Raw genomic sequence first — 24,374 nt, 5'->3', positions numbered from 1 at the left:
AGTGAAAGGGGGAACTACTCATAATAATGAAGAGTCCTGGACAGAGGGTGTGTGATCACCCTACTCAAGTAACACATGATACTGAGTCAAGGCACAGACCCTCATTGATCACTTTGAAGACGTGCTTAGTAAGACTATCTAAAACATCAGAGCTAACTGTGGCAGCAATATTGGAGAAAATTCAAAATTGAAAATGTGGTATTTTGTTTGACCATGTATCATTACTTGGTACACTTTAAAAATTCTATTTACCTTGAATGTATGTTATCCTATCTGATAGGATTATTTTAAAAATTAGCATATTAATAAGAAGAAAGCAGGCTATTTTAATACATTCCCAAAGATATGGTCCTCAAAAAGAAATTTCTTCCCTAATGGTGGATATATATTCAATACTGAGATGCATTCTTTTGTTCTTTGTGCCTCTAACTTCCATCTCAGGGTAGCATTAAAGTTTGTGAATCAAATGACTATTTGACACGTCAAGTGAATCAAGTGAATCAAATGACTACTGGATATATACCACATCTTCTTTATCCACTCATGTGTCACAATGGAATACTACTCAGCCATTAAAAGGAACATACTTCACTGGAAAAAAAAAAAAAAACTATAGTCCACCTAGAGGGATGGGATGGGGGAGGGGGGAAAAAAAAAAAAGGAACATACTTGGGTCATTTGTAGAGACATGGATGGACTGTCATACAGAGTGAAGAACGTCAGAAAAACAAACATCGTATGTTAACGCATATAGATCGCTGGGTTGGGAAGATCCCCCGGAGGAGGGCATGACGACCCACTCCAGTACTGTTGCCTGGAGAAGCCACGGACACAGGAGCCTGCCGGACTATACTCCAGAGGGTCTCACAGTCAGTCTGACATGACTGAAGCAACCTAGCATGCTTACATGTGAAATCTAGAAAAATGATACAGATGACCTTTTTTCAGGGTAGGAGTGAGATGCAGACATAGAGAACAGATGTGTGGACATGGGGGCAGGGGGAAGGGGTGGTGGGATGAACTGGGAGATTGGTATTGACATGTATACACTACTATGTGTAAAATAGATAGCTAGCAAGAAGCTGCTGTATAACAGAGGGAGCTCAGCTGCGTGGTTTGCGGTGATCTAGAAGGGAGGGGTGAGGAGGGAGGGTGGGGAGGGGAGGGAGGTAGGAGGCTCAGGAGTGGTGGGATGTGTGTATACATATAGCTGGTTCACTTCATTGCATAGCAGAAACTAACACTGTAAAGCAACTATATCCCAATATTTTGGGAAAAAGTTACTATTAGATAAATACTCTTGACTAATAAACAGGCCTCAAGACTAGAGTAAGGAGTCCTTTTCAGAAATTAGAGAGATATTAAGTTGCTCCTAAAAATGTATTGCTATGTTGGGTGCAGGCTTCTTAACACATGATTGAGACTGATTCTCAGTCTAGAGGAGGATTCTCCAGTCCAGCTGGAATTCTGTAGGGAAGAGAGCGGTCATTGACTGCAGATGTCCACTCCAGATGTGAGATGGAGAAGCTGCTGTGAGCTCATGTGCCAGGTGTTTACTGACATTGGTCTGTTAAAGTCCCAACACGACAATCTGGCATTCAAGGACCTCTCTGGAAACTTTTGTTTTCAAGCATTATGTTCCAAAAAACCACCCATCATGAAATTTCCACTCTAGCCAAGCAGGTACATTCACAGTCCCCTAAAATATTGTTTTATTCCTCACTTTTCTTAGATGGGTTTCCTACAAAAGTGACTGTGACACAGAGCTTTACTTACAGGATTTTTAATGGAAGTGATCTGTGGAACACCTGTAAGAAAGGGATGGGAGAAGGACTTGGCAAAGGCAGAAGGTGAACTGTGGCATTGTTCCAACAGAGCGCACCATCAAATCCATGAGGATCTTCAGAGCTGGCTGACCTGGAGAGGTGTCACACTGACTGGTCTTTCTTTGTACCTTCACGTTAACCAGGCATTGGGTGGGTGGGGCTGCCCTTGAAAGGGGCCATAACCTTGCCTGATACAAGTCCCTTGGGCTGAGGGCTACTCCTGGACCAGGACTCAGCCGTGAGTTTCAGCAGCCAATCACTCCTAGTGGGGAGGACATGAGTGCCTGGGTCTGAAGCAGGGAGATGCACGGCACAGTAGCACTCCCCACCCCACTCTTCTCCTTGGAAATCCACCTCCCATAGGACTCTTAACTATTCTCACAGCAGAGGTCAAGTGCACCTGTTATTCCTTTCCTCCTCTGATTACCCTGGCCAGAGAAAAGTTTCCACGCCCCTGAATTCCTTGCTAGTATCACGACCACTCAGGAAACAGCTGATCCCAAGCACAGCAGAGGGAGAGTAGATGTTGAGACACAATTCTATCCAACTTAGTCAATATTTTTTTTTTTTTGCATGATGCACAGGGGTTTCATCTTGCATCAAAAAAGAAGAGAGGGTACACAGTATCTAGCACATAGAAATATATGAAAAACAATGAGCCAGAAAGACAGTGACACTGATTCTGTTCTCGAGTGGTACCAGAAACCCCCTAAACCTTTACAGCAGTTAGAACAAAAATTTGAAAGCAACATTTTCAAGAATGGTTTTATGATACTTACGATTCAAGTTGCACTGCTTCTGGGGCTAACGCAACACCAATGACACAAATAATGGAATGTGTCTTCTTCCCAACTGTTTTACAAAACACTATGCGGCCTGTGCCCTCTAACAAGGAGGGATGGTGGTATCCAAAGTTCGAGTAATCTCAGAGGACACTGGCAGCCACTGAAGAGGTGAGTATTTTTCAAGAGTCTCATAGGCATCACTGAGGAAGCTGGAGAGAAAACATGAATGAACAACTTGTGAGCACAGAGTAACTCTCTACGGACATTCATGTATGGAAGAGATGACTGATTTTATGCCCTGAGTCATGAGGCAGAGGTAGGAAGGAGTAAAACTACTGAATTAATGAAATTTATCATGGATTTTAGTATGAGCTAATTTGAAAAACTCAGTTTCCCCTAGAAGTTATCACATAATGCCTTTAACTATTTGTGTGTGTATCTCTTCTAAATAGACTATAAAATCCTTGCAGGACCATGTCTTTCCTTCACAAATATTTGATGATTAATTCATAGATTGATGGCTAAAGTTCTTCTAGGGTACTAAAAGATGCTATTTATTATTTATTCCATCTCATGGACTGGGCTTAATAAGCAAATAATCATAATTATAAAGGAGTGCTTTCTCAATAGTCAGCACTCAGTGATAATGTCTTTCCTATCAGCTTTTTTTCTTTTATTAATATTAGAGTCCCTATATCCTTATCTGTCTTCTTCCAAATGTCTCATATTCCTATTTTCACTTCTTTCCATCATGGGAGATTCCTTCATGATGGCACTGTTCCACTCCCCCACCAAGACTTACATGACATTTAAGATCACGGAGTTCTCAGATGCTGGCGACATTAACCCAATATAAAGGTGTTTAATAGATCTGAGAGCTTCCCTGGTGGCTCAGATAGTAAAGAACCCACCTGCAATGCAGGAGACCTGGGTTCAATCCCTGAGTCTGGAAGATCTCCTGGAATAGGGAATGGCAACCCACTCCAATATTCTTGCCTGGGAAATCCCATGGATAGAAGAGACTGTCAGGCCCCAATCCATAATGTCACAAACAGTTGGACACTGAGAGACTAACATACACAACAGACCTGAGCTACAGATAAGAAAGTGAGTTAAACAGAGACCCTCACCTAGACTACTTTTTAATCTTCTTTCCTTATGCTCTTAGATTTCTATTCTTTCTCCCACGTTTTGGCAATAAAACTGAATACTAATAAAGCATTAGTTGGTACATTTCTAAATATTTTCAAACGCTGAGAATGAAGGTCAGGTAAACCAATGAGTCTGAGAGGATTTTATGGATTACTCATAGGATGGTAGGTTAGTTGGTTATTTCACAGTATTTTCTTGTTCTCTTTCCCAAACATAGAAAATTCTCACTCTACAAAGTCTGCTCAATGCTAAACTTCAAAAATGACCTCCAACATACATACTTTGTTCAAGATGTGGGAATCACTTCCTGAATTTTAACTGGGCCAAAGAGACATATGTGTATGCATATCCATGATAGTCTCATAAATACATAATATGTTACATATACAAGTGTTTCATACTTTTTTATAATGAAAATATGTAGACAACACAGAAACTAAGACAAGTACAAACATAAATATGAGAGGATTCTAAATCATATCTGTGGAGAAAGAAATGCTTGGGACTTTTAGGGGTCAATACTTTGCTTGATAACAAGGCCCTCTACACAGGGAAGGTTTCCTTTATACTTAAAGGAGGGTTTTGATTGAATGAGCCAGATTTTTGTACCACCTTTTTCATGTTTTATGAAGGCAGAGTCTTAGAAACACAAAAGAGCAAGAAATCTCCTTTTTCAAATGAGTAGTGTTTTCTTACATAAGCTCTAACTGCCTCCTGAATGGCCAAGTGATAGTGAGCAGTATAAAACCATCTCAGAAGAAATATCCTATTTCCTGATACCCAGAAAGCATCTTGATAGTTGATTATCCTCTAACTGAATTCCTTATTTGACCCAAGTCTTATTCTGCAAGCTTTTGTTCATGCATTTCCTTCCTATTCGTGTTTACAAAAATTGCAAAGGTCAAAGTGCAAGTGGTAATTGCTTTTGGCACTTTAGAAAATGGTCTTCTTTCAGTACTTATCATTTTCTCTAAAGCTGTCTTCTGCTGGGTCTTTATCAATTGTGCTTCACACTGTAGATCAACACATTTGGAGCCCCTCTGCCTGCTACATCCCTTTCTTATATTAGGAAGTTTAAAACTCACTGAAGTAGCCTAGTGCAAATACACTAATATTTTCTATGCTAGATTTCTGTGAGAAAGCAGTGAGTAGAAAATTTAGTTCTTTTTCTGCAGTTTGGTGCAGTCATAAAATAGTTGAGATTCGAAGATGAGTTTATATAACAGAGATGAGACACTTAAGAGAAAACTTAAAAGGAGAAAAAAACTTTAATACTCTTTTTGTTTTCTATTTAAGATCACTATGAAGTAATAAGAAAGATAATATAAGTGGTCCATCTTTTCAAAGCATATGCATCATTCTAATTGCCATCCTGTTAATCCTTCCATGTGCTAGAACTACCACCTGGTTTCTTCCTTCATTGTTTCCTAAGGACTTATTTCCCTACCTGCCTTTGTTATGAATCCAGAGCTTGTATTGGATCTATCCCTGCTCACCTTTATTTCTTCGGTGATTTAGTTGAGCTCTTCCTTACTATCACCACACTTACTTTATAGAAAACCAAGAGAGAGATTTTCTGACTTAATACCAGTTAGACTTATCTCCTCATGTCGATCTGTCAAGTCATCATTACTTTGAGCCTTTATCTATAGGCACAAAGAGGATTTTTATTATTAGATTCAGGCTCTTTCTCCATTTTCCTCTCCACATTCACTGTTAGAGTAAATAACAGTGCTTAATGTAAGACAAGCAGGTACTCTTATAGTGAAGCTTTATTCCAAGAGCATCAAATTCTATAGTAAAAATGTCATACTTTACAAAACTGATCCAGGCTTTTAAGATTAACGGAGAGGAAAGAGATTCTGAAGGTATTCACAATTTACCAATCTTTGGGTAAAAAAAAAAAAATATTTTTCAATTTGGATTCATTAATTTGCCAAAAGTGACCCATGTTTCCAAGTAGCAATAGGAAGAAATATAGTAATATTTTCACTCATAAAGCCCTTTCATCCCCAAATCATAAATATGCTGCAATCATTAATTAATTAAGTATTCCAGCCTTACCACTGAAGTAGGTGAGTTTCCTGTCTCCAACTGAGGCCAGTGCTCAGAGAAAGGCAGAATCTTCCCTAATGCAGCTAATTAGGCAGTGCTACACCACTAGGGAAAATTTTTGATCCCAGCTGGAGATCAACTTGTGCCCTGAAGAAATGAGACTTGATAGCCCTTCAAGTTTTCATCCTAACCTCTGTCCCTGCTGTTGATCTTCTTAATCATATCAATATCTAGTTCTTTTTGGCCTATTACAGAGCTGTTGGTCCACAGGGCATCCAGGGTCTTAAAGAAATCACAGACAAAACGTACACTATATTAAAACAAACAAACAAACAGATCCTTCTCTTCTACCTTCAGCATTTAACTTCTGTCTGTGGGAAGGTCACACATTGAATGGGTTTGTGATCACCTCTCAGAGGCAGGATGGACTCATATGCTCACAATCTGGTTCAGATGTCGAGACTGATGATATACACAAGAGAATATACGAAGGTTTATTCATCACAATGAATATCCCCGGGAAGAGCAGGGCTGGCTCCCAAGCTGGTGCAAAAATGACTTAAGAGAACAGGGAAAGGTGTCTGCCGTGGGAGTTTATTAACGGTGGCTAAGGAGGAAGACTGAGGCGAGGGTCCCACAGGCACTGATGGGGGCTGACATGGTTTGAACGTCCTCCACACCACAGTCAAAGTGAGGGCATTCTTAAGGCAGAGGGAAAGATGTAGAGGTGAGGCAGGAAAGTTGTCAGCACTCAAACACCAAAACTTCCTCACTCTTAAAAAATAAAAAAATCAGTCACTCTTTATTACTCAGCACTGCATAAAATTCCCAGATCACACACAGATGTTGTATGCATATTACTCTATAAAAGAATTACATGTTAAGGGAGCACTTGGGGAGATATAATAGAAATAAATAATTCAATGTCCTTAAGATTTTTGACTGAGATGTTATAAGCACAGTCAGTAACAGTTGCTAGGGTCTGTGGTACCAGGAAACAAAAGGCACCTCTTCTGATAAATAGTCATGAAACATGGTCAGGCTCCTCTGTGGATTCCTTGTATTCCTGGCCTTCATATTTGGCCCTAATTCTAAGAATATCTTCGCTATTTAAAATATCATAGTGTTACTCTTTCTGATCATTTAACAATAGTGAAAGCAGTAGCAACTAAAGGACTTAACCCAGGGTCACAAAGATCATATGACTTCTGATTTAGCATTAATTCACCAAAGCAGAATGTCCCTTCCCATTATTTGTCATAATCTCAAGAATCATAAATGTATGGTATTCCTTTCCCATCAAGCTTTCTAAAAACCATGTTGTGTGGTCTTAATGTTGTTGTACAATTTAATCTAAATTAAAAAGGGGTAAAAAGAGTTTAGCCATGTCATCTTAAAAGATTAAAGCTATATAAAGGAAAATTTTGAGATCTCCCAAATGTCTTAAACCAGGACATGGAAGGGGCAATATGCAAATATATGCCTCTGTTATTCTAAATCCCATACCCTTCATTATGAGGTAGCAAGGAGATGTTTCTAAGCTTAAATGCATTCAATTTATAGAGAAGCTATTAATTTTACAAATGGAATTGAATATTGGACAGCAGACCTTACCTAAATCAAAACCATTACATACTACATAGTCTGTCCCTCTTCAGTACTTTTAGAAGGCTTGGGGTTATTAATTTATTTTTCTGAATGTTTATGTAACCTTTTACTATATTCCTTTAGGCTGTAAAAAACAGCCTCAGTAGAGGTTTGTCTGTTGCTAAAGGCAAGGAACACAGGAGTTGGCTTCAGGCACAGTTGTAAAATAAATATGGTATTTTTTTTTTCCCAAGAAGAAAAATAGCCATGAGAAAGCCAGTTTCCTAAATAGGATGTGTTGGGAATTTTTTTTCCACTCATGATTGAGTGTGGAAACAAACTAGGATTATTGTTTTAGACATCTTAAACTTAAAAAAAAAAAAAGCCTGAAATATATTATAGAGGAACATGGAAGCAATCAGATCTCACATAAACTCCTAGGAGCCAACACAGAATTCATTTCAAGGCTGACCATCTTAGTATGTATGTTTAATTACTCAGTTACTGATATGCAAAATACCTTGTCACCAATACAGTTGTTGGTTTATCTGGCATATGCTATATAACACCATGGAAGAACAAGCCACTTGACTTTGTGTCTGGAAATGTTAAAAAAGAAGTATACTCCATAATGTTTATTCTGCATCGCAACATCTTTGCAAAAAGGATCAGCTCAGAATGAACTTGCATTTTCTTTCTTTGTGTTGTCAAGGAAATGGCCCAATGTTAGATCAGTTTTTGTCCCTGTTAAACTAACTCCAGAATGAGGTTTTTAAAAGTGGATGCCTACACAAGTATATTTTCATTTGTTACACTCTGCTAAAAAGGCATTGGCATAGTGTGTTTTGACTTTTTAAAATGTTCTCAGGATTTGAAAGGCTGGTCATTGTTGTTATGTTTTACTTAAACTCTCAACAACCTGTCAGAAAGGGGTGAAACAGTCAAGATATAAAATATACAAAACATTTCAAAGTAGAGTGAAACACACTTAAGCTGTTTTTTAATCATCTATATTGTGCCTTTAAATCTTGATACCTCATTTTGGGGGGAAAAGAATCTAAATGGAACAGAAAATGACAACATAAGATTACCTCCATAAAAATAAAAATTACTGGAAAGAGGAAACTGATGTTTGAGGCTAAAACCTACTGTCCTATTTAGAAGCTAAAATGTATCTCTTCCCAAGAAACAGTTTACCCAGAGCCTACCTTCTCCTTTATAGTCTTAGGGTATTTTCTACCACTCAAATACCAAAGAAATCTATTCATTTTAAAGTAAAAAGAAATAAAAATCATTTTCCCAAATAGATGGTAGTCTACAGTAGATATCGCACTTTTATTTACTAATGTATAACAAAGTGTGAGTGGAGACAATTTTTAAATTCCACCAACTATTAACTTTCTGATTTTTACTTTAAAGAGGTGACTGTGTTTTCAAAAGACTCGTGTTTTCCTATGAATAACAATTAAGACTCACTTCCTCTGTAGTTAAATATCAGCTGTCTAATTCAATGTCTTTCAGTAGGAAGGTTTAGCCTCCGTATCTTTTCTACTCATTGAGCATTTATAAGAAAAATATTCCTTTTTCATACATGCTTGAAGGAATGAAGCCAAAAGCTTAAATTGTTAATATTGACCAAAAATGTACACAGCCGCAGCATATGCCCCTTGCCATTCACAAAACATATGCTAATTGGAAGTAAATATCATCCATCCATGACTAGACTTGCAAACTCAGAACTGCTTTACAAATAACAAGGAGTGCCTTCTTTCCTTATCAAACAGCAGAGAGAAGGAAAGTCACCCCTGACTCTGAATGCATTGATTGATACCCTATTATTTATGTGATTATACAATGAGACAAAATATAGGTAAGAAATGAAGAAAGAATCTTAGATAAAATTTCTCAATGAATTTCATGTGCAGAAAGAAAAAAACATGTATTTAAATAACAAAACTCACATTTATCCATTTTAATTAGTTATTGATTCCCAAGGGTACTGAGTTGGTTTGTCAAATAAAAATGATGTTTCTGAATACTCTGAATTTTTTTTTTTTTTTTTACTGAGGTGAAGGATGAAGAAGATTGAAGACATCAAATAACCAAAAACAAACAAACAAAAAAATTGTTCTGAGTTCCTGGTATCTTAGTCTCATATACATAGTTGGACAACTTCGCGAACCAGGTTGAATGCCACTGTGTCTATATCGAAGAATTAGATGACTTTTGGGTCTAATGGTACTTTCTCCTTCCGTGATGCTTTCCACACATCTGGTCGCCAAAGAGTCGTTCCGTCACCCTGTAGCCTGCTAATGAGATCCCCCATTTAATTAATACCATAAGAATTTTAATTCTGACTGAATCAATTTAACGTGATGTGATTTTGTCAGCTCTATTCCCCAAGTAAAAAGTGAGCCTGATGCTTATTACATACATCATTTCACGGGCCCTGCATTCCCTGCTGACTTAAACAAATTCTAATTAAGACTAATTAAAGCATCATTTATGAAAGCGCTTGTGATAGCTATGCAAACATTCTGGGTGGGTATGCTTTGCATAATAATTATCCTAGTTAATATTAAGACTAGGTCCTTGGCAATTAGGTCTTTGAAACAGAGAGTTATTCTGAATTTAGCCCTTTTCAGTGTAAGCAATTAATAAAAAAAAAAAAAGTGCTAAATTTATGTAGTGGCTTCATTAACAAAATAAATTTAGAAGTAGTAGTACTGTTTGCATTTTTAAAACTAAGCATAATTCTTAATCCAGGTGACAGTTATTAAAATAAAAGAATACAATTCCTAGAGCTGGTAAGTTTATTATAGCCATCTAAGAAAAAACTTAATTTTATAAATTTCAGTCAGTTTTATTTTTAAATAAACTTGACTAGTCTAAACCATATTACTTAAATATTACTTAAATTATATAGATGTCCTCTAAGGAACATAGACACCTGAAACAGTATTTTATTTTAAAAATCAGTTTTTTAAAAAGCATTTTAAAAATCTAATACAGACTCAATGTGTTATACAAGCAAATTAAATTCTTCAATTTTATAATGACTTGATAGACTTAGTATGCAAATTTTTTAAAAAATGCTTCCTTATCCCTGTTGAGTTTTGTGAAATTAAAAATTCTTACTGCATTCATAGCTTGCTTTTCTTTATTTTTAAAATCCCAATTATTTTGTCAATATTCATTGTGCTGCAAAATTGAAATGTATTAAAATACTGTAGGAACTGCTAGACTTTCAAACTCCTATATACACTATTTCTAGGACTACATGGCAGGGTCAAGTGAAGTTGGAGGTTTAAAGAGGCAAATGGGTAGAAAGAAAGAAAATATGACTCCTTTATTAAACAGGTAAAGGAGATTGATAATATATGTTACCAATAGAAGACTTAAAAGCTTCTTTCTCTTTCATCTTTACAAATACAGTGAATGCAAAATTCAGGGCAGGAAACTCAGAGGTAGGCAACTACTAAAAAGGCTTAGTGCATTTAAAATATAGTCGACTGGCTTTTATCCAGTTGTACAGAAAAACAAAGAGAAGTTTTGTACAAAGTCCTATCTTTGAATACTGATGGGTTGACAATCACCGAAACTGAGAAAGAAATTCTATATCTTACTATGTAGGGAAATTGAGAATCTCTCTAAATTTCTATCAAATACACAGTTATAAATTTTAAAAGCCTCTATTAAACTCCCATGAGAGCAATATGGTGCCATAAAGAGCAACAAATAACAGACTGAACTGTCTCTAATGATTCTGTGAGACAAACCTGAGAGTATGAAGTGACATGCATAAATCTACAAAGCTCAGTCACATTCTACACAAAACTGCCTTACAAAACGTAACCCACCCTACAATTCCAAGAGCAGTACTGGAACTTCAAGCAGGCTACATCCAGGCAGTGAAAGATACAGCTATTCTAACTTTATCAGTTAGCTGGATGTAACAGAGTAGGTGGACTCATTAAAACGGCAAATGACACAGAGCGAGAGGTGTATCATTTTAACACCAGTGAGCAAGTATCCAAAACGGTGGCTAACAGAATTAAAGCTTACTGGAAATATTTCTAATAGCCAAAACTAGTGGAAAAAAAAAATACAAGACTGAAACATTAAAAAAGATTTAAGGAGTTTTAATAAAAGTTTGATCATGATCCATCCGGTTAGCAGATTTTCTTAAAACTCCTAAATTCAGCATGACCTTGTGTCTATCTATTTATATATACACATGCTATATAGATAGATCTTTATTGTATGAGAATCATGAAGCAATCCTTCCTTCAAATAAAAGTATAGTCGGTGTAGCCAGAGAGAGATGGGGAAATGACTAGTGATGAAGGGTTAAATGATGAGATTCAATTTCACAGAGAATTATCAAGTGTCTTCTTAAGGCCAGTCTATTGAGAATGACTAAAGGGACAGATAATCATAGCTTCCCATTTTAGTAATTTTTTATTTGTTATTCAGAGGTCTCTGAGACTCAGACAAATAATTAAATGACAAATCACAGAGGTTCCTTCTGGAAACAAGGGCAGAATGTTCAGAATCTGCAAGTGTGGTGAGAAAATTATGTCATGGATATAGGCAAATGGATTATGGGATTGGCACAGAGTCTAAAAGTGTGGGTTGGAAGGATGGGGACAGTTCTTGCCTGAGGTGATCAATAGATAAGAATGTAGGAAAGGAGCAGTGGTACGACTTTGTAAGCATCCTCACACAGAAGGTGGACCAGCTGAGCTCTACAAACACTTTGAAGGGGAAAAAATAATCACTAGCAGAGATTTGAGCTTCCCTGGTGGCTCAGATGATAAAGAACCTGTCTGCAATGTAGGAGACCTCGGTTGATCCCTAGGTCAGGAAGATCCCCTGGAGATTTAGGTGAGAAAATAAAAAAGACCAGAAAAGAACCATAGAAGTCATTTGCTTACCATCTAGAAGGTAAACTGTAAGCTAGCGTGGCTAATGCGTGACTTCCCTATTAGCAAGAAGCCCTATAAAATAGGCAACTGTTGTAGCATCGTACCAGCCAGTGAAGGTCAAGTTTCCTTAACTTTACCATTATTTCCTTTCTTCTTTTATTTATTTATTTGTTGGCCTCTCTTTTTTGTTCCTTCTTTAATACAAGTGAATGGCCTAACTGTGGGAGCTGGTCTATACTGAAGTAGGTAACCAAAGATTTATCATCCAGAGCAGTGGTTTTCAAATTGGGCATATGGCAGAATCCCCTGAAAAGCTAATTAAAACACAGGTTGCTGGGCCCACACCCAGAATTTCTGATTCACTGAACAGACCTACTACTAAGCAGGTGGAGGCTGAGAATGTGCCTTTTCAACAGATTCTCAGATACTGTTGAAGTGGCTGATTCTGGATCACAATTTTGAGAACCATTGCTCTGCCCAAAGTCCAAAAGTACACAGTCTGCAAATGGAAACCACAAATGAAATCACTGGTTTGAACAACTGCAATCTTTACATAAACTATTATGAATATTCAACCAGTAGACATCTAGATGGCCATACCATTTTTTCCAGATGGTGGTTGTTTCAACTGTTCTATGTCCAGGCCAAATTAAATGTTTTAAACATGACCTGAACACTGTCCATGAAATGTCTTACATTTCAAATTCTATACCAAAATTATTCTTGCTGAGAAAAAAACTCTAAAAATTTTAGCCTTAATCTAAATATTTCACTTTACAGTTGAGGCACTGGACCCCTTAGAGATAGAGGAAGTGGCAACCCTGTATTAGTTGTAGGCAACCCAACATCACCCAGTTCACATTAAGTAGGAATAGAAAGTACATATCCCCACACCAATATCACATTGTTGAACCAATCTACTATACAAAGGAGGAAACTAAAGCTCAAAGAGGTTAAATATCTTGCCTGAGACCACACAACATTAAGATTAAGTTTTCCTAAAACGGAGCAAAGGTTTTTCCACTGTCATCTCACTGTCTCAGTACTTAACCACTGAAGATAATTATTTAAAACTGACCATCAAGTTAATTTTTTTTTAGAGTGGGAATTTCACCTTTCTCAATATTCTGGCTTTTCTCAGTAAGTACCTACAGGAAGGTAAGTCCTTTGTTTTATCTGGTTTGAAATGTTCATTTTGGACAAACTATTATGTCCAAATATGATTGTTGTCAAGTCGTGAGGACTATTGAGAAATTAAAAGTAGACCAGCTAGTGGGCAGTGGATGCTTTAGTTTTAGTCCCCTATAAACCAGAGGTATACCAGTAGTCCTCTCAAGAAGGAGAAACAGCCAGCTTGTATCTGAGAGCACTGTGTTCCATAAATGCCTCCAAGAAACTGTGAGTGACAAGAGATTGGGGAGAGAATTTCCGTTTGTTTTCTTTTTCAAACACACAAGGTTTGTATGGATTTCATTTGATCAAGTGAAAAGCCTATAAAGAGAAAGAGGTGGAATGAGGTTTCAAGATCTATATTCTCCAAGGACTAATAACTGGCAGTGGCAACCGGGGCTGAAGTGGAAGTGAGCAAGTTGGGCAGGGATTTAACTCACACCCCGAAGGGAAGGTTTGTATATGGGTTGTTTGTTCAAATAACAGTTTAGCCTTGGAGTTTAATACAAGGTATTCAAGTAAAATAAAAAGTAAACCCCACTCAGCGAGGCAGCAAGCTCAAGGAGGAACCTGGCTTTACGACAGATACACATGAAAAGCTGGTGAGAGGAAATAAGCGTGCACTGCAATCTTCCTCTCCTAACAAAGATGGACAACAATGGAATTTGCAGAAGTCAGTCCTAATGCTTGTGAACCTTTTTTTGCTTTCAGCTACCTCTTTGATTATTGCCTCTTTCATCAGAGGAGGCACAGAGACCAAAGAGGGGAAAGAGTAATGCACCCCAATTCACTACTTGTTAACAATGGAGTTAAAAAAAAAAAGGAGGGAGGCAGAGGTGGGGAAGGAGGAAGGACTTAGCAAATGGGGTTTGGGGGATTATCTGTGGATTTCATTTAAACATTCTCTATCTCACCCTCAATATAATGGAAAAAGTAAAAGTTGGGCTATTCACCTATATGAATATGTGAAATTCAGTCTCTACTTGCCACTTACATCTCTATGAAGGGCATACAAACAGTGCAGATGGAAATGATATTGTTTAATTAGTGAACGTTCAACAGGGTGAACCAAAAATCAAAATATAAATATGCATTGTATAAACAGAGAAATTTAGAAAGCCATGTTAATTGTATCTAGTTAATTTTTAACAGCTTCTTGGTATATTAGCTTTCTAGGTTGTACTCTATTCCTTTCCATATTACTCTATTGACAGGCAGCTGGTGCAGTAATAAAACTGCTATTCCCAGATCTGCCAAGGGCTCAGAGAGAGATGAGTACAAGACAGATATCTACCCACTCACCATTTAACGTGTACCGTTTCCTACTGAACATGCAGATGGCATGGCGGTCCCAGATTTCATTTGAGTTAATCTAATCCCTCCACTGCTCCCACTAGAAAGGAGGGCATTAGCAGCCATATGTCAACCAGATTTGTCAGATTATTCATTACAATTAATTGCTGTTCTCACTTAAGGCCTTTAAGGCTGTGAATTGCTCTGAATTCTATTGCAAACACAAAATTATGAGTAAAAGACTTTAGCCCTGTCATTCAAATTTCACGCTGACCTTTATCAGCTTTTGGCTTTTCCATGGGTGCTGGGCTGAAAGCTTTCTAATTGGTGTTCCATTTCTTCCTCACTACAGGTAAGCTGTCGGCCTAGGCAATAAGTATGACCAGAAAGACAAGAGGAAAAACTCTTAGGTCCCAGCAGACAGTATTTAACTGCCAACTAATAATACATTAGGAGGGTAATGAAACGAGCTAGATGTCATAATGACCCAGTATACTAATTAAGTCTCTAAATACTGCAGGTTTTTAAGACATTTTCTGTCTTAGAAAAGCTTATTTTTGGAACCCAATTTCTTTTTACATTGTTTCATTATTCAAACTCTTTTGTAAGTTATTATGGATGATCATTAGAAATTAACCAAATTAATACCCACACCTTCACATGAAGGTGAAGTCAGACTCCAACAAGCTGGACTCTGTTGATGTTGTCATTTTACTGTATCCTCGGACCAAGGAAAATTTGAGACTTTTCAGCCCCTACAAAAGTTATTGAATTTATTTTATTTACTGCTACTGTATACCATAATTCAAAGTTAAAAGCACTGTTCTGTACTCCTTCCTTTGATTTTCAAGGTGCTATTGAATCTGTTTGGTGACGAACGTGTCCTCAACCAAAGTGATGGTGAGACAGAATCAGTACTGTTTGATTAGATGATCATCAGAGGAACCTTGATTGCCAAGAAGTGTCTGTCATTGAGATTATTAAGCCACAGTGGGGCTGCCTTGATTAACACTTTGTTTGCAACTTCAGACCAGTGATTTTGGCAGATGTTTCACAAATCTTGACATGAAGCTTTTATTAAGGATCTTCTAAGCAGGAGAAGTTGACAGTTGAAACTTCTGCTCTGATTTCCTTGTTTGCATTTGAAGTCTTTGTTTGTAGAATAACTTAAGGTAACATCTTAGGTGGGGATGAAGTGGAAGGGAGGAAATTAATGGTGATATTTTTTTTCCCCTGATAGTTACAGAGGTTACTACTAGGAGCCAAAAGCTATTCTTACCACTCAAGTGCTAGAACAATCATTCAATAATATATGAGCATGAGGTTTGGCAATCTTCTGTAAAATAAGAATACTAACCTTATGCTTCCTTAAAGCAATGCTTTTTTTTTTAAATAAAATAACAAAGAACAATTATAGTACTTAAATCAGATCTGCAATTCAGTACACTGCTTATTCTTCCTTTTACTGAACATGGAGATTTTCAAATGGTAATGTAGGTCAAACAAAAAAGGCCAAGGATATAGTTATTGGCCTATAAAAGCATAATTAATACATTTTCCCTTTAAATGAGAAAAAAAAAAGAGTAATCTCTTTCAGGGAGGCTTTTCTTCTGATTAAATACGATCTTTGCTCAATATTTTAAAACCCTGAACATGATTCAAAAGAGTTTACACAAGATGACTATATGTCATGGATACATTTCTCCTCTTAATTTAAAAATTAAAGACACTATATAAAAAACAAAACATTTAATTTATGTAAAGATATGTAAGGTTACATTTTTTGTTAACATAGATGAAAGAAAAATACGTCCATTTTTGCAAATTAATACTTGCCCATCTTTCAAATGATGAAAGATTAATTTCTCTGTTGGAGCACAAATAGTTTTATCTTTATTTTTTTAATTTATTTATTTTAATTGGAGGATAATTACTTTACAATATTGTGATGGCCTCTGCCATAAATCAACATGTAGCTTTGAAACATATACATTACCATATGTAAAATAGCTAGACCTATTTTTTTCATATGTCCTGGCATCTTTTTTGTCCAACCAATAGGATTTTCTCATTGCACTAAGCTGAGAGATGATGTGACTGGCTGAACAAGCTTTGCTATCAGATGGTTACTAGATCAAGAAAAAGTTAGGCTCTGTATTGAAGCAAAAGAAGGACAACCACTAGATGAAAAAGGAAACAATAATGATGCAATGGATACAGGAGGAGATGCTCTACATTTCCAGCAACCTCAAGCAGCAGAAATTGATTGCTGAGAGAAGTCTGAAACAGTGACCCCAGATTTATTATATACAGGTAATATTTCAACCTTGACCCCTGCTAGTAATAATCAAAACCGAATGATCTGATGGTCAGTCATATTGCCCCACTGAACCTTACTTGCTCCATCCATATAAGTGAGAGAGTTGGAATAAATCATTTCTTTTATTTCCTAAATTTGGTACTAAAAGTTATGAAACACTGAGGAAAATAAAAACAAGTATAAAGTTCATCCAGAAGCAAAAACATCTGTATATCAAAGACAAAACATTTTGACAAGTTGTATTGGTCTCTTTTCACGTCATCCATGAGAATTAGCTGGAGGTGAAATGAAAACAATAATGAAATCACAAGTGATTTTCTAAAATGTCTAAGCCCACTGCTTTCTCTCTGTGAGGGCAGTCCAAACTAGGCTACAGTTGTTTAAAGTTTTTTGTTATGTTTTGTTTTGTTTGATTTTGTCTCTCTTGTCAGTGGTACAAACAACCTCTGTCACTTTTGATTTTATGTTCTGTGATGAGAAAAACTATATAAGTCCGGTTCTTAGTTATATATTCCTAGAACTCAGCGTAGTATCTAGTGCTTAATGGATATATAATAAATATTTGTTGAATGAGTAAAATAAATGAATCACAATGACAAACAAAAATGTCTTTTTCTTCCCCCTAATCTGGTAAAAATATGGTGTCAAGTGTCCAATATCTTATTGGAATAGTTTGCATTATAATGTCCAATATTGGGAAATTATAATGTCTAATATCTTAATGGAATAGTTTGAAATAGATTTATCTTGATTTCCATTGATTTTCTTTATCTTGCTTTATTTCTGTTTACTTAGATATATCTGAGTTTGAAGATAATTTGGGAAATCGAGAAAATCCATTCAACCATTCAAATCCACTCAACCAGGGCTGAGTTTCTTAGAAATTTACCAATTACATTTTTGCTAACTAAAAATAAAGATGTTCTAATATTTGAATAGTTGTATGACTTTAAATACATAATAGCACATACATAACACATAATAGGTTGTTATTCAGTCACTCAGTTGGGTATTTGAATAGTTGCATGACTTCAAATGCATAATAGCATATACCTAACACATAACACGTAATGTATGTCAAATATGGCAGAATGTGTAAGTGCTAAAAAAAAAAAAGTCACCTGCATAGGTAAGTTTTTGTTTCAAATATATGCAAATGTTTGGTTTTATTCTTGATTAAATTTTATAAGACATTAACTTAAACTTCCCAAAACCGAAGTCCATCTCATTTAAAGTCACTTCAGTTGAAAAATGTCCCAGTTAGAGTATTAATAGATAAGTTAACCTGTCACAATGAAGAGTTTTTTCCTTCCTTAAAATAGCACAAAACCAAAATGCAAACTCCTTGCTGATGAAACATTAAATAGCTCCCACCAGCAGTAGAAATCAGCAATATTAAGGGCCAGATGACAATATTCAACTATAGGTAACTTTTTTCCTCTAGCACATTGGTTGTTAAAAGCAGAAATGAAGCAATCTAGTTTTAAACTACTTTAAACTAAAACTTTAAATGTACGAAGTCTCAGTTCTTATTCAAGTTATTATATAATCATTACACATTTCTACTTTAAAAATAGGCCAAATATGTATAAAAATGAAAGAAAGTCTTTGTTCAAATAAATATGAAAATTTTCCATTCTTTGTCAGAAGACTTTGTTTATATTTTGGCTCTTCTCTGTGCCACTTTGACTCTATAAAAACTCTAAACTGAGAAAGTTATGGAAAAAAGCCTTAGCATAATGTAACGACCAAAACATTTCTATCAGAGAGAAAAGTAAGGAACATGGCAGGGCAGATCTTTGTAGGCAACTTAGATTTTTTAAAGGGTAGTTATTCTCACTTACTGCTAAAAGGGTGAACACCCCATATTCTCTTTCTGGGTCTGACTGAACCAGTCTATTTAATCAACATCCAATGCACATATAACTGTACAGTTTTTGTGGTTTTTTTCAGATTAAGCTATAGTCTAACTATTACTGGGGATAACCTGATGTATGATTTCTAACATAAAAAAATAAAATATTAGTACAGAAAACAGATTTGATAGAAAGTAAGAGTTCTAGCAGAAAGCTGTAAATGCTAACTTGAGGACTTTTAAAGATTAAAGGATTATTAAATATCATATCATTAAAGAATGTCTTTGGCTAAAAAACAATGTTTCAGATAGACACAAAAGTAATCAAAGCAGACTAAAAATTAGAATTCTATTATGCTGCTTTCACATACCAACATGCAGGGAAAAACACTGGAAATATATATATATCAAATGTTAACAGTGTTTTCTTTAATAAGTTTTTGGTCTTAACAATTGTTCATCTATATTTTCTAGAAACACTGCATGGAATATATTCTCTTAAGTGAGGGAAAATGTTAAGGGATACAGTAAATTCAAAAGATGGACAGAAAATCTGGTAGTTGAAGAAAAAAGCATGAAGAAGTATGATTTAATCTGAACTTCGATGAACAAGTGAAAGTTTTTCTGGGTGCAGGGAACAGCCTAAATGGCACATAGGCGGAAAGCAACAGCAGAGTTCATGCTGCTGGCGTGTGGACTGGTTCCGGGTTAAATGTGAGATCAGACTGTGGAAAGTTGGTTTGGATTTAGGTTATGGGTAGTCTTCAAAGCCATGCGAGGACTCTACTTTGACTGGAGTGACAGAGGGGCAGGGGCAGACAATACTGACAGCCCGTGAGAAAGGGACTCACATGAGTATAGAAATTTGGAGGGGATCTCCTTCTGGCAGCTTATGATGCTAACTGAAAGCAGGGAAATGTCTCAGAAAGTTTTTGCAAAGTTCCCTTGAGAGGTTCTAAAAAGAGTTAGGTTAGGCAGCAAGAGATTTGAAGGCTTTTCAGAGCTAAAATTACAAGGAATTGCTACTGACTGGCTCTGAAGACATGGGGTGAGATGGGCTCTAGGAAGACTACCAGGGTTTAACAGCTCGTGTGCAGAAGAGGCGTCAACTGTCAGAGCCTGACGTCAGCCCACTAGTTAAAACCTCGTATTAGGCTCTGACTTGAGAATGTGAAAGAACTGAGTGTGCTATGCATGTATGCAGGGCAGAAAATATAAAGCTAAGGACAAAATTCTGGAGGATTTCTTATTTCAGGGGCAAGAGGTGAAAGACAAGCCCTTGAGGAAGCAGAGGAAAAAGTTCAAATACAACCAAGATGTTTCCTTTCACAGGAGACAAGAAGAGGAGAATATTTCAAATGGGAAATAAAGGGCAGCACGGTCAAGATGCTCCTAAGGAACAAGGAAAGAACGTCGAGGGTTTTAGCTTCACTCCTGCCTCTCTGGCCCACTCCCAGCCTTTGAAGCTGTAACACTTGTCCCCAGAATATCCCCTATACAAATGAATGTGTGACAGGAGAGAAAGAATAAAACAACAAAAACCTGCCCTGAGATTTACTTAGATGTGAAACAGTGCATCTTAAACCTAGAAGGACTTCAAGGTCAGTTATGCAAACTTTCATTTCATATACAAAAAAAAAAATGTAAGGCTGCCCCCAGACTATATGACTTGCTCAGGGCCCCAAAATCTCAGTCCCCCTGGAACATACCTTAGTGCTTGTCTAGTCCACATCTCCACTGATACCAATCTTAGCTAGTTTCCTCTAAGAGGGTTAGAACCACAGAAAACACCACTGAATTTATGAGGTAGAATTCTGAGTCATTCTCTTTTAAGCATTTTTTCTGGATCTAAAGCCTTCTTTTCCTTGAAGTAGGCTTATCTTTAGTAAAGACTTCCTCCTTCTCCATCATCATCAGTATCCAGGTTTTATTTTTATTTGTTTTGCTTGTCTTACAGTTCACAGGTAAAATGGACATTGGAAATTATATTTTTCTTTAAAAGAAAAGCTAAATAGATAAGAAAGAATATCAGGAAGGAAAAAATGGGGTAGTGGGTGAGTACACATCAAAAACATCTGACACAGAACTAGCTGAACTATGAGAAGTGAAACATGAAGAAAGACAGCAGAAAAGAGCATCCTTAAGCGCTGGGTCATCGAAAAAGCAAGAGAGTTCCAGAAAAACATCTATTTCTGCTTTATTAACTATGCCAAAGCCTTTGACTGTGTGGATCACAATAAACTGTGGAAAATTCTGAAAGAGATGGGCATACCACACCACCTGACCTGCCTCTTGAGAAACCTATATGCAGGTCAGGAAGCAACAGTTAGAACTGGACATGGAACAACAGACTGGTTCTAAATAGGAAAAGGAGTACGTCAAGGCTGTATATTGTCACCCTGCTTATTTAACTTATATGCAGAGTACATCATGAGAAACGCTGGGCTGGAAGATGCACAAGCTGGAATCAAGATTGCCAGGAGAAATATCAGTAACCTCAGATTTGCAGATGATACCACCCTTATGGCAGAAAGTGAAGAGGAACTAAAAAGCCTCTTGATGAAAGTGAAAGAGGAGAGTGAAAAAGTTGGCTTAAAGCTCAACATTCAGAAAACTAAGATCATGGCATCTGGTCTCATCACTTCATGGGAAATAGATGGGGAAACAGTGGAAACAGTGTCAGACTTTATTTTGGGGGGCTCCAAAATCACTACAGATGGTGATTGCAGCAATGAAATTAAAAGACGCTTACTCCTTGGAAGGAAAGTTATGACCAACGTAGACAGCATATTTAAAAGCAGAGACATTACTTTGCCGACAAAGGTCCATCTAGTCAAGGCTATGGTTTTTCCAATGGTCATGTATGGATGTGAGAGTTGGGCTGTGAAGAAAGCTGAGCACTGAAAAATTGATGCTTTTGAACTGTGGTGTTGGAGAAGACTCTTAAGAGTCCCTTGGACTGCAAGGAGATCCAACCAGTCCATCCTAAAGGAAATCAGTCCTGGGTGTTCATTGGAAGGACTGATGCTCAAGCTGAAACTCTAATACTTTGGCCACCTCATGGGAAGAGTTGACTCATTGGAAAAGACCCTGATGCTGGGAGGGACTGGGGGCAGGAGGAGAAGGGGACGACAGAGGATGAGATGGCTGGATGGCATCACTGACTGGATGGACATGAGTTTGAATAAACTCTGGGAGTTTGTGATGGACAGGGAGGCCTGGCATGCTGCGATTCATGGGGTCGCAAAGAGTCGGACACGACTGAGCGACTGAACTGAACTGAACTGAAGGGCTCTCTATTTTCTCCTGTTTCATGAAGGAAAAGATACAAGAAGCTGGTTGAGAAGATCACAGGGTCACAGTGTCCCTAGCAGTCATCAGGGAGGGCCCTGTGTGCAGGACCGTGGAAATAATATCCAGAGAAAAGGGTTGGATGGAAGTTGGAAGCGGTCTCTATGTGAGTTGGAGGGGAAAAAAAAAAACAGCATGCAAACGGTCACTCTTATACAACTGACAAGGGTGTAATTAATTTCGAGAGCAGCTGTTTTGAGGAAACTGGGGTGATATGGGGCTTCCCAGGTGGTGCTAGTGGTAAAGAGTCTGCCTGCCCAGTGCAGGAGACACAAGAGACAATCCATGGGTCGAGAAGATCCCCTGGAGAAGGAAATGGCAACCCTCTCCAGGCAAGAATACTGCCTGGAGGCAGAGGAACCCTATACATTCCATAGGGTCGCGAAGAGTCAAACAAGACTGAAGCGACTTAGCACGCAAGGTGATATTATCTGTTATGGACCGAGGGTTTGTGTTCCATCAAAATGTGTCAGTTAAAGCTCTAACCATCGTTATGGCTGTATCTGGAGATGGGAGCTTCCAGGAAGTAATATGTTTAAAGTGCTCATAAGAATGAGGCCCCCGGCCAGACCTGACTGCCTTTGGCAACACGTGTCAATTCACCAGGCTGCACTCCATCTCAGACCACACTGCCCGCACCACACTGGCTCCTTCACCCATGCCCCTGCTCGTCATGTCAGTACCCTCGACATCAGCAGGTCGGCCTTGCAAGATCACACGTACCTACCCTCCCCGGCCTAGTCACAAGCACGGGAACACCCCTTCCTGGGCAGTTCGCCATCCAACCACCCCCACTAGGGCGCATCCACCAGCTCCTACCAGTTCTCCAGGATGGGCCACGCATCCCGCTGTCCTGCACCAACGCAACGCCTCCACCGACCCTGCTGCTCAACCTCAGCCTCTCGAACCACAGTGACATGATGGAAGCCAGGCCGACTACAGCTGCGGCAGCCCCCACACCTACAGTGCGCAAGCGCGCCTTGCGCCTCCTGCTTTAGTGTAGCCTCCTTTCTGAGGCTGCGCATGCGCCCACTTCCGCCCCGTCCTCCTCGCTCAGGCGGTGCAGCTGGACTTCGCCCTGTAAGCACCTCCTTTCCTGTCCAGCTTTTTGCTCTGGGAAAACCCGCGTGGGCTCGCGGCCCCTAGCCTGTGAGGAGAGTATCCCTGTGAACCGTGATGCTGGATCTCGATCCCGTCTAGGACCTCCAGCTGCCTGAGCTTCTGAGGTCTCTGCAGTTTGCAGTTGCTCTTGGTCCAGCTCAGATTTTTTGAACCTGATGCAACTTGAGGGTGTCCGCTTCACCACCACGTGGACACATTCTGAGGCAAACCGGAAGACTGACAGAGGGAAACTGTGCTTCTGATTTAGCAATGATGTGAAGGAAAGAAAAAAAAGAAAGAAAGAAAGGGGCCATGACCTTATAGGATTAGTGTGTTTGTAAGACAGGCCAAAGAGCTTGCTCTCTTTTCTTGCAGACACAAAGAGGTCAGGTGAGCACAGTAAGAAGGCAATCACCTGCAACCCAAGAGGGGAGCTCTTACCAGACAGCTAGTCAATCCTACCAACACCTTGATCTTGGACTTCCTGTCTTGAAAACCATGAGAAAATAAACATACTGTTTAAACCAGTTAGTCTGTAGTATTTCGTTATGGCTGCCCTAGGTGACTAATACAGTTCCTTCTCTGTAAAGTGAGACAATAGAAGTACCTATCTCATTGGCTAATGGGAGGATGAATTGAAATATATGTGTAAAGTGCTTGTACATAACTAAGTAGTCACAAATATTAATTAAAAATAATAAAGGAATAAGTTTTTTTTCACCTACCATGATTATGAGTAAAATAATTGTGATGTCACTTTTAGCATTCCTGGGTTATATCGCATTTGGAAAACAAAAGTCTGAATTTATAAATTAATTTCTAGTAATATTATAGAAGGCTCAGAAGTTGAAAGCTCCAAAGAGACTGAATTTGAATACCTTCATCATATCATAGTATCACAGAGTGAATAGCTTTTATTCTTGCTTTTGTTGTTGTTCAGTTGCTAAGTCA

The sequence above is a fragment of the Cervus canadensis genome, chromosome 15 (genome assembly GCF_019320065.1).
Source record: "Cervus canadensis isolate Bull #8, Minnesota chromosome 15, ASM1932006v1, whole genome shotgun sequence".
NCBI lineage: Eukaryota > Metazoa > Chordata > Mammalia > Artiodactyla > Cervidae > Cervus > Cervus canadensis.
Note: the sequence above shows the minus strand (reverse complement) of the source record.